The sequence below is a fragment of the Macrobrachium rosenbergii genome, chromosome 8 (assembly GCF_040412425.1).
Source record: "Macrobrachium rosenbergii isolate ZJJX-2024 chromosome 8, ASM4041242v1, whole genome shotgun sequence".
Classification (NCBI taxonomy): Eukaryota; Metazoa; Arthropoda; class Malacostraca; order Decapoda; family Palaemonidae; genus Macrobrachium; species Macrobrachium rosenbergii.
Window position 1 is genome coordinate 56740695 of NC_089748.1, and position 10403 is coordinate 56751097.

Consider the following 10403-nt stretch of genomic DNA (forward strand, 5'->3'; position numbering starts at 1 on the left):
TCTGAGCAATGTATTAAAAGCTGACCGGCTTGCTTCGCATGTCGAGAGCTTTCGGAACTGCTATTTGTGCCTCTCAAAAAACTGAAGTCCCCTTCCGGTTACAGAGGTCCCAATATTATCTCGTTCTTTGGCAGGTTTAGCCACTGCACCTCTTCAGTGTTGCACAGCCCCTTGTCATAATGCTTGTTCGTCTTCGGACCGCAGTGGCCCAGTGCATAATTTTAACACTATTGACAGCTACCCTGAAGTGAGTCCTCATCTCTTAGTAACTTTCAGATATCTTTGAATTCCACAAATCAAAAGCATGACTTCCGCAGTATCTTAAGATTTACCGTAATGTAGCTGTGAGTTTCGTAGTTTCAAAAAACAAGCATATAGGCCTATACTTTCCAGTAAAGAGCTTGCTGTTACAGTGACTTGCTGTGCTGCGTACGTGGCTTTGCACATCCCTTTATGAAGATAGATTTAGAAAATAAAAAAAAGGGTGGAGTATATGTGAAGAAAAAATCTGCTTTAAAATAATCATCCGTCATGTTACTTGCATGTATAGTTCCTCGTTGGGGGAGTGGGTTCCGTTCTCAGCTAGCACTCTGCTGGCCGCGAGTTCGAATCTCCGACCGACCAGTGAATAATAAGAGGGATTTATTTCTGGTGATAGAAATTCATTTCTCGCTATAATGTGGTTCGGATTCCACAATAAGCTGTAGGTCCCGTTGCTAGGTAACCAATTGGTTAGCCACGTAAAATAAATCTAATCCTTTGGTCCAGCCCTAGGAGAGCTGTTAATCAGCTCAGTGGCCTGGTTAAACTAAGATAAATTATACTTACTTGCATGTAGGCCTACACTTATTTTTACGAATCTAGAATCCCCTGCCTTAAAGAGTAGGCTTATATCAATAATAAAATGATATTTCGTCCCCCATCAGTGACGTGTGTAACGGTGGTAGGTAGTCTACTAAGAAGTAGGCCTACGCTATACTTTAAAAGGCAGATTAAGAAATACGAAAAAAAAGATTAAGGAATACGTAGGAAATGAGAATTTTCAACTGAAGAGGTGGTAACTGAATTAGCCCCTCGTGTAAGATGCATCACCTAACTGCGCATTCTGTAAACGAAGATCAAGGAGGGCGGTGACTTTACGCCGTTTTTTAAAGACGTTGATGAAGATGGAGCGATGAAAGAGGACGTTGGGGGAAGGAACGTGCTCGGAAGGTAGGAAGCACGGGGTAGGGTGGGGACTTCGTTGCTAAGAACCGGTTTCTTTGAGGTCTTTCTAATTCTGGTACAGTGTTATTATTATTATGCGCGCTTTCTTATGGAAGAAACCGAAACGGTATTAATTGCACTTCAGTGCGTCCACAGAAGCGTGTCCATGTGTGAAGAAACAGTTTTGATATCATTTATGTGTTGTGTCCCGCAGCGAGTGTTCTAGCTATGGCTTATGTTGTTGTTACGATAGCTGTTGCTATGCATTACAGCTATCGTATGCTATGTATACGCATTTTTTCGTTCTAAATTTGTATTTGGCGAGCAGAATCCGAGTTTGATTTTTGAAATGCATTATGACGTTCTTATTTTTTTCCCTTCCACTTTGACGGGGTTAAGTAAGATAAAGGAATTACGTTTGTAGAGTCAGTCAGTTTTGAAAACTGGCCTTTGTGGTGGTGATTAAAGCGACGATGCCGTTTTGGTTTTATCGAGATCGTTTTCTTTCATTTTAGTGTATGGTCTGCTGTTATTTCAGTTATAGCCTTTTTTTACAATTTTTTTTATAGTATTTCATGAATAACTTTCTACATGAGTGTTTCCCAACGAGTTATTATGCCGTTTATATATATACAGTATATATATATATATATATATACTGTATATATATATATATATATATATATATATATATATATATATATATATATATATATATATAAACATAGTGTTCTCTAGTGATTAGGTGCCATATATATATATATATATATATATATATATATATATATATATATATATAACACGAGTGTTCCCTGAAGAGTGATTAGGTGCCATATATATATATATATATATATATATATATATATATATATATATATATATATATATATATATATATAAAATATATATATATATATAAATATATATATATATATATATATATATATATATATATATAAAGACAAAATCACGAAGGAAAGAAAAACACTGGAGTGCTGCGAGGCCTGTCGACTGTCGTCCGTTACTTAGTTTGCTAAGTAAGGGACGACAGTCGAAAGGCCTCGCAGAACTCCAGTGTTTGTCTTTCTTCGTAGATTTTGTCTTTATTTATATATTCATCATGTTCCATATTTTCGTGATTCAGTTATACACATATATGTATATATATAATATATATAGCCTAAACTTAGAAAATACTAAGCCTGTTGGGAATGAATTTTATTTGGATGTGTATGATTGAATTGAATTTTATAATTAACTTTCTAACTTGGGATTTTTTCAAAATTTAGCGGCTATTCGTAATCATATGTAATAAATTTTGCTCCCTGACAGTTTTCAAACACTTTCTCTGAGAAAGTTATTCTCCAATTTCCGGTAGGCTGTACTTTCAAATTTATTGCTTCTGTAGCAATAAGGAGCTTCTTGTGTTTTACCAGAAGTTCCCTTATTTACTTTTTGCCCGAAAATGTCTACCCTCCAATACAAAATGTGAAATGTAGTTTATGTAATTGCCTTTTGTATAGAGAAAGAGAGAGAGGGAGAGAGAGAGAATTTTATTTAATGTTTTTAACTTCATATATTAACAGGTTTCTCAAACTTAGCAATGGAGGGAACACTCCAGTCTTTGTTAGCCTTAAGAGCTGCCTTCATATTTATTTATTTATTTTTTATTTTTTTTCTGAAGGGTTGGTCGTGTTCTCTGAAATTCCACGAAGTTTATGTTTAATCTCCCAGCCGTCAGTTCCTTCTTTTAAAACTTGTAATGCACATTAATTGAAGGGAAGTGACTAGGTAACTATGGAGTAATTGAGTAAGAATTATTTTTGTTTCTGTAAATTTTTTGTTTGCCTGAAGAACGCTTTCCTTATCAAGGGATACAGTATCTCCCTCTTCTCTTTAGATCCTTGGCTGTTTTTTTCCTCTCTTGGTGATTTTTTTCTTTTCGTCCCGAAATATCAAAACTCTTTAGACTTGGTAAGGATTTCCCACTTTATATTATTCATACACCTTCTTTTTTATTTGCGACTGTTTGTTTCTAGTGAAACGTCTCTGTGACTTATTTAATATCATTATCTTATTGTCTGAACATATTTTGAGTTTCGTACCATTTTTCTAGTTTTTTAGAGTTTCTCGTTTAGATTATGTTGCACATTTTATTTTCCTTCCCATTCCACCTCAACCAATAAAGCTGAATAATGACACGCACCAGAGTCCCTTTACTCTTCTTTCCCGCCTTTTTCGTTTCCGCGCCCGAGATAGTGAGCGCTCTTTCCCGCCAACTTATTGTCACACATTCGCTCTCCTTTACGGTTCCCACAAAATTTGGGCCTTGCGTCTTTGCCCAGAAAGTGTCCTCGTATACATGTAGCATCTGAAATATTGCATCTATATATAGCATTGCCAAGGGCCGAAGTAAGACTGTTTTTGGGTGAAGGAGCAGGAGGGAGGAGGCGTCGTTATGCTAACCGCTTTCCTCGAGATGTTTTTCCTCCCAATTTTCCCGCCAAACGGCGTCTCTCTTGTGGTGTCAAGAAGTTGTGAACTATAGCGTTTCTTCCTTTTGTTTAAAAGTTTATGGTATCTTTTCTCAAAATAAACCAGATGAGTAACAAACAAAAGATATTTTTACTTTGTTATTAATTCCCAGTTATTTTCACAATCTTGTAGGTAAACAAACCTAATTTATCTTGGCCCTTCTCACCAAAAGTTATCCTCATTCTGTTAAGAAATATAATTGCGCTTAACTCCATGTATTGCGCGGCATGTGCAGCCATAGTGCTATAAAGGGCCGTATATTTGAAGTGTTGTTCCGATAGGCTGCATTGCTAGTCAGTATCCTGATTTTTAAACTCTGACCTTTGGTAACTGAAGGTTCAATGTGATGGTCCGACTAATCTTGATGGATTGAATCCAGAGTAAGAGGCGGTCGGAGCACGTTAGGGAATCACGCGTTTCAGTGTATACAAGGATGGAAATGGCTTTTGGCCTTTACTTCAAGCGATTCTCTCTTTTTACTCTTGATTTCTCGGTTAATTGGAAGGCTCACTTTTCAGTTTGCTATGCAAATAGTCACTTCACTGTTATTTAAAACAAGACAAGATTTTTTCGGCGGTTTTGCACCCTAAAAGAGCAGCCCATGAGTGATCATCATCATATTTTAGGAGGGAGAAATGCCATGGTGACAAGATGCACCCCTAAAGCTGTACAGTTTTCTGGTTTCTTATCTTTGGTAGTTTAGGGGGCTCACTATGTTTTCTTTCAATCATGTTTTACTTAACAGAGTGGGGTTTGGTCATTCAACCTATGTTCTGAAACCATTGGCTGTGCCACAGCTTGTATAGCATGGTTTCTATACAGTTTATCTATTAATGGATGTAAGGAAAGCTCATCCGCGACTCAGCTGTTAAAGTATGAATGTGGCATTGACCCTTGTCTTGTCGTGCCCCGAAGTCCTTCCCCTGCTTTGTTAAAAAAAAAAAAGTATGCAGTCAACATATTTGCAATAGTTCTTTTTACTTTTGGGGCTTGCTTCAGAAAGTTCTACCTTTTAGTTTTTCAGCAAGTCCTGTAGGATGAAGTTACTAGCCCCATTTCCTGCTTCACTTTGGTTGCAATCTACTCCCTCCCACCCAACACACACACACACACACACACACACAGAGTTCAGCAGAGGCAGCATGGGATTTATCGTAAGGTGCCTGAAACTCTTATCCCCGCTGGGGAAAGGAATCCTGGCGCTCTCGCTGGTGAGGCGAATTTCATGACCATTACACTACAAAGTCCCATGCGTCTGTGGTAAATACATCATATTCATAATTGCTTAGTGGAATTATATTTACGTCTGTTAAATATAAATGCTTTTTTTTTTTTAACGCGTTTATTTTATTCTCAGAAAGGTTTACAAGCAAATTGTACGCGTTTATCGTTTTCATTAAGAATTAACGTCAGTATGATTGATAACAGAAATATGAAATTTTACATGCATGGTGGTGTGTATTTATTCCGCTTGAAAACTTACTGTGCAAGAATTGCAATCTATTTTGTTGTTGTAAACTCCTCGAAGAACCAGGTATCATTTTAACATTGAGACTGATTGATTGATTCAAGTGGCGTCATGACTGCCAAGACTATTGACGCCTTCTCTCTCTCTCTCTCTCTCTCTCTCTCTCTCTCTCTCTCTCTCTCTCTCTCTCTCTCTCTCTCTCTCTCATCGTTTTTCGAACTCCTACGTTACTCATGGGATTTAGGATAGTAAGTTCACGGGAGCAAAATATCCAGTTAGCTCTTTTGAATATCACTGAATATTTTTCTCTGTTTTAGGAGTTAAGAGAATTTTCTGTTCACTGTTCCTTTAGAACGCAGTTTTTTTTCACTTTGCGTTAATTTGTAAGAGAGTAAAAGATCCAAGGAAGTGAGAGATTTATTGGTTCAGCTTGTTCAAACCGGACATTTATACCTGATTAGTGATGCCTGACAATGCTGTCTGTCAGTGAAGTACAGTTTGCGAAAGTTAAAAGTTTTTACCATAATCTGTTATCTTATATATGTTGCAGTATTTTGACGCGCATTATATATATATATATATTTATTATATATATATATATATATATATATATATATATATATATATATATATATATATATATATATAATATATAGATAGAGAGAGAGAGAAAGGTTACTAAATCTAATATATATACTGTATATATATAAATATAATATAAAAGAGAGAGAGAGAGAGAGAGAGAGAAAAGTTACTAAATCTTGTCATTTTGAATACGCATGGAGTTGGTACCGGACAGAAAAATGTTGAATAGTATTTGTAGGGAAACCAGTCTGTTATGGTTCTTAGTAAATAAAATAAATGAATAAAAAAAGGTTGGTAGGTCCCAGAAGGATAAAAAAACAAGGCTGGCAGGTTTCAGAAGGATAAAAATAGGTTGGTAGGTCAGAGAAGGATAAAAAAAGGTTAGTAGGTCAGAGAAGCAGGGAGTCGATGGAGACGAGTAAAAAGGTTCGAATGTTTTTGTCGAAGGATTGTATGGATGAATTTGAGAGTATGGAAGGAAAAAAAATGTGATAATAGGCGTACGTGGTGGCGGAATGGAAAAGAATGAGAATGAAAGAGTTTCTAGGTTAGTCTTAATGTGTGGTTGACTTTTTTCTGAGAATGAGAAGAGTAGTTGTGGTAGGTTATTTAAATTCAACTGTAGGGGAAAGAGAGAGACGGCTTTGATGGCAGGTAAGAAGTTCCTAGGGTGGATGAGAAACGAGAGCCGTATGGAAATGCGTTCAGTGATTTTCTGATTGCTGGAAATACAAGTTTTCGAAATAATAATCTTTAGTTAAGTTGCGAAAGAGAAATGGTGAGGCAAAGATTGTTATATTAATATGTAAATTATATATTAATACAGAATAAATGGAAGAGGAAGCTGGTGCGTGTAATGTTAAGACGGGGAATTGTAGGATGTATACCCGGTCATTATCTTGTTGATCAAAAGTAAAAATAAATTGGAATTGCGGTTGGGGAGGAGGAATGGAAAATATGAATTTTAAATGTATTATGAATAATGGTTTTTGATTACAAGTAAGTGTTATTATCATATAAGGATAAGATTAATGATAATGATACTAAAGTGGAAGGGTTATTTGAGGGATAAGCAACATCTAAGGATTGGGCAGCATGAGCAATAGGGAGCATCCGTGGGTATAGGGTGGTTAGAAGGGGGAAGAAAAACAGTAAGTGATGGTTTTATGGAATTAAATGATTAGTGAGGATAAAGATGGGATTGTTTGAAGTGGATCAGGACCAACGGGATGATTAAATAATTGGATTTAAGTGGCTGAATTAGACAGTCGAGGACAAAGTTACTGCAAAGAAATTCAGGCATCTAGAAAATTTTAGGGTAAATCTGAGTAAATACTTTAGGGAGAGTAAGACGTTGCACTTTAAGAGAGCAAATACGAAGAGAAAGGTTAAAGAACATTTGGATCTTGGATGCAAATGGAGAGATTCCCTTTAGAAAGAGTGCAGTCGTTTGGCGAGGGAGTGAGTGTTTTTGAAGAATTTTTGAGTGTGGAATCTAGAGGAAAGGCAGACCTGAATGATGCAGGAATGGAAGGGGTTAGTGTAAAAATGAGACTGCTTGTGGAAATAACTTGAGGGTTTAAGAAAGGGGATTAGGGTCAAAAAGTTGAAAGACACCAGATTCACAAGTAAGTGGCTGGCTAGGGTATGTAAGGTATTCTGGATGAGGGAAAGGTCCCAGTGAAATGGTTTAGAGGAATAACCTAATTGTTTCTTTACAAAAGAATGAAGGTTAAATAGGTAAATGCTACAATTATAGAAGCAAAAAATTTTTTTACTACTCCCAGGAAGTTGTGTTGTAGGATATTGACTGAGAAAGTACAGTGGATAATAGAAAGATTGATAAGGCAAGAACAGTATGTGGGTACGTAATGAAAAGGTGTGTGGAACATGTGCTTGTTTTCAGAGAAATTATGACACTGCTCAAGATTTTAGAAGAGTGGTTACATGGTCACAAACTGGGACACAGCAACTTAATTTGTCTGCAGAAACGACCTAGTTGTAGCAAACAACAGCACAGATGCTCTGATTGCTCTCATATGCGATTCCTGCCAGGAAGACCCATCGCCTTTCCTCTAATTATCTCTTGTTAACATAATCATAACATTACTTCAGAAATTAATACAATCTTAACTTCAAGCTTAACTTTATGTGAAGTTAATTTCGTAGGCATTATAGGCTTCTTCAGGATAAGCGGGAAATGTAATTTATATACATATACATATATATATATATATATATATATATATATATATATATATATATATATATATATGTGTGTGTGTGTGTGTGTGTGTGTGTGTGTGTGTGTGTGTGTAACTGAATCATGAAGATATGGAACGTGATGAATGTATAAATAAAGGCAAATACTAGTAAAGGACCATGAAAAGCCTAGCAACCACTTCGTTGTTTCACTTTTTTTCCTTCGTGGCATTTTCATTTTTATATATGTATATATGTATATATATATGTATATATATGTGTGTGTGTGTGCTTGTGTGTGTGTATGTATATATTTGTATACATATATGTGTGAGTGTGTGTGTGTGCGTGTGCATGTGTGTTTATTTGTATCTATTGATCAAGTGTTTATGAGACAGATAGTTACACCAGTGTTATAATCATCCCATGATACTTTTAGTTTTTATAATTGTTGATAACCCGGATAAAGAAAAGCTTAAGTTGATGATTTAACGTTTACACCTAAAACTTATGATATTTGTTATTCATAATGGATTATAGTTTTTTCACGGCAAGGGAGATGGAAATCGGTATAACAGCTCGAAAGAGCTTATCTGTTGCAGGAGAGGGAGAGCCAGAGATTTGAACTTTTAATTTTAGTTATATTTTTACCATACTTTTTTTTTTATTGATATTCATGGAATTCGAAAGTTTTCCTTTGATTTGAGAAATTCAGATTTTGAATGTTTTTCATACCTACTGATGAGATTTGAGTTGCTTTTCCATGAAATTCAGTTATTAGTTAATGCAAAGCTCTCATACTTCTTGTGTAGTCATGAATGCCCTGTGAAGATTTTTCTAATAGTATGAAAATTGCGTGCTTTCCAACTGTTATATTGTGTACCTAATTAAACTTTTTCTTATGCAATGCTTTTATTTTGTCTTAGATCCAGTGACGATTTTAATTTTTCCTTTATATGGTTTTTTTCTTGATTTTTATTCTTGCACCATTTTTCATGTTCATCTTTGCTCAGTTTTGCTGTGTTTCTATCATATTAACACACTCCAATTTTCTGTTCTTCCTTAAATATTGGCGTTCGTTATTTGTTTTGATTTTGTTGCTTTTTATGGATTTTTCGTCCCTTATAATTGTTTTCAAGTTCATCCATTTTCTGTTTTTTTAAGAATAATTACTTCTGTTTCTTTATTCTATTTCTGGCCTTGATTCATCATCGCATTTCCAGTAACCAGTTTTTCCGAACCTTTTCTTCCTCTTTTTATCCCATTTTGTTATTTCCAGTTTCCGTTTCTCTTTCGAAGTATTGACATTTGCCTTCGGGCAGCGCCGGTACATTATCTGAAATGAACGCAACCGCCATGGAGTCTCTCTCTGTGTGTGAATTTGGTCCGTTTTATAAATCCTTTCCCGATGTTTGTTTTTTACGACTGGGAGATTGCATTTCTTATTGGAAGTCTTTGGCCCCCGAGGGGAAATTTGAGGCAGACTTCCATTTTGTTGGCGGAGGTGCTCGGGGATGATAGATGACTACTGATTGGCTGGGGTCCTTTTTGGCGTTTATAAATATACACGCACAGACGAAATCACAGACTTCACGGAACTCCGCGCGAGACTTTGGTTTGGATGGAATGGAGACAGTTGTCTGGGTGAGAGAAGGAAGGAAGGAGAAAGTGAATTTGAGTACAGAGATCTGTTCTGGCGGACCCTGTTGCTATTCAGAAATACCCAGTTTATGCATTATGCATACTAATTTAATCACATCCATACGTATGTATATAAATGAAATTTACGAAAGGAAGATCTTAGAAGGACTGATATTCATGTACGGTATCACGTATATACGTACATGCATATGTGCCCATTCACAAGGAAAAACCTCAGTGGCACGAATTTTCTTACAAATAAAATTCTTGCATGCCTACATGTCCCCCCAAAATACTTTTTTTGCTCCTTATAGCACTCTGATAATTATTCCTTACTTGAAAATTACTTAATTTAGTTAGTGAAATGTATTTCTTGGCTGATCAGTGTTGTAATGTACCTGTGAAATGTGAATCTGAGTGAGACTGGGTTGGGGTTGTGGGGCGGGCGGAGGTGGGGGGATTGTATCAGGAACAGACGACAGATTTACAGCTTTTGCTTGACTAGTGGTTAATTTGTCATGGAATAGTTATTAATTATGGTTCCTTTCTGCTTTCAGTTAGAACAGTTTTAACTTGGATAATATGTATCATAGTATTATGTCATACTAAAATGATATTTTGTTTTAGTATTAACATTTTGTGATTGGGAATCGACGATTCTTTTGTGCTAAATGCTTTTGAAGTGAGCATTTTATTTAAAAAAAAATCTATGACTTTTTTCGTGGAAAATTCGCCGTCTTTCTTTTAAGCTGATTAAAAACATGTT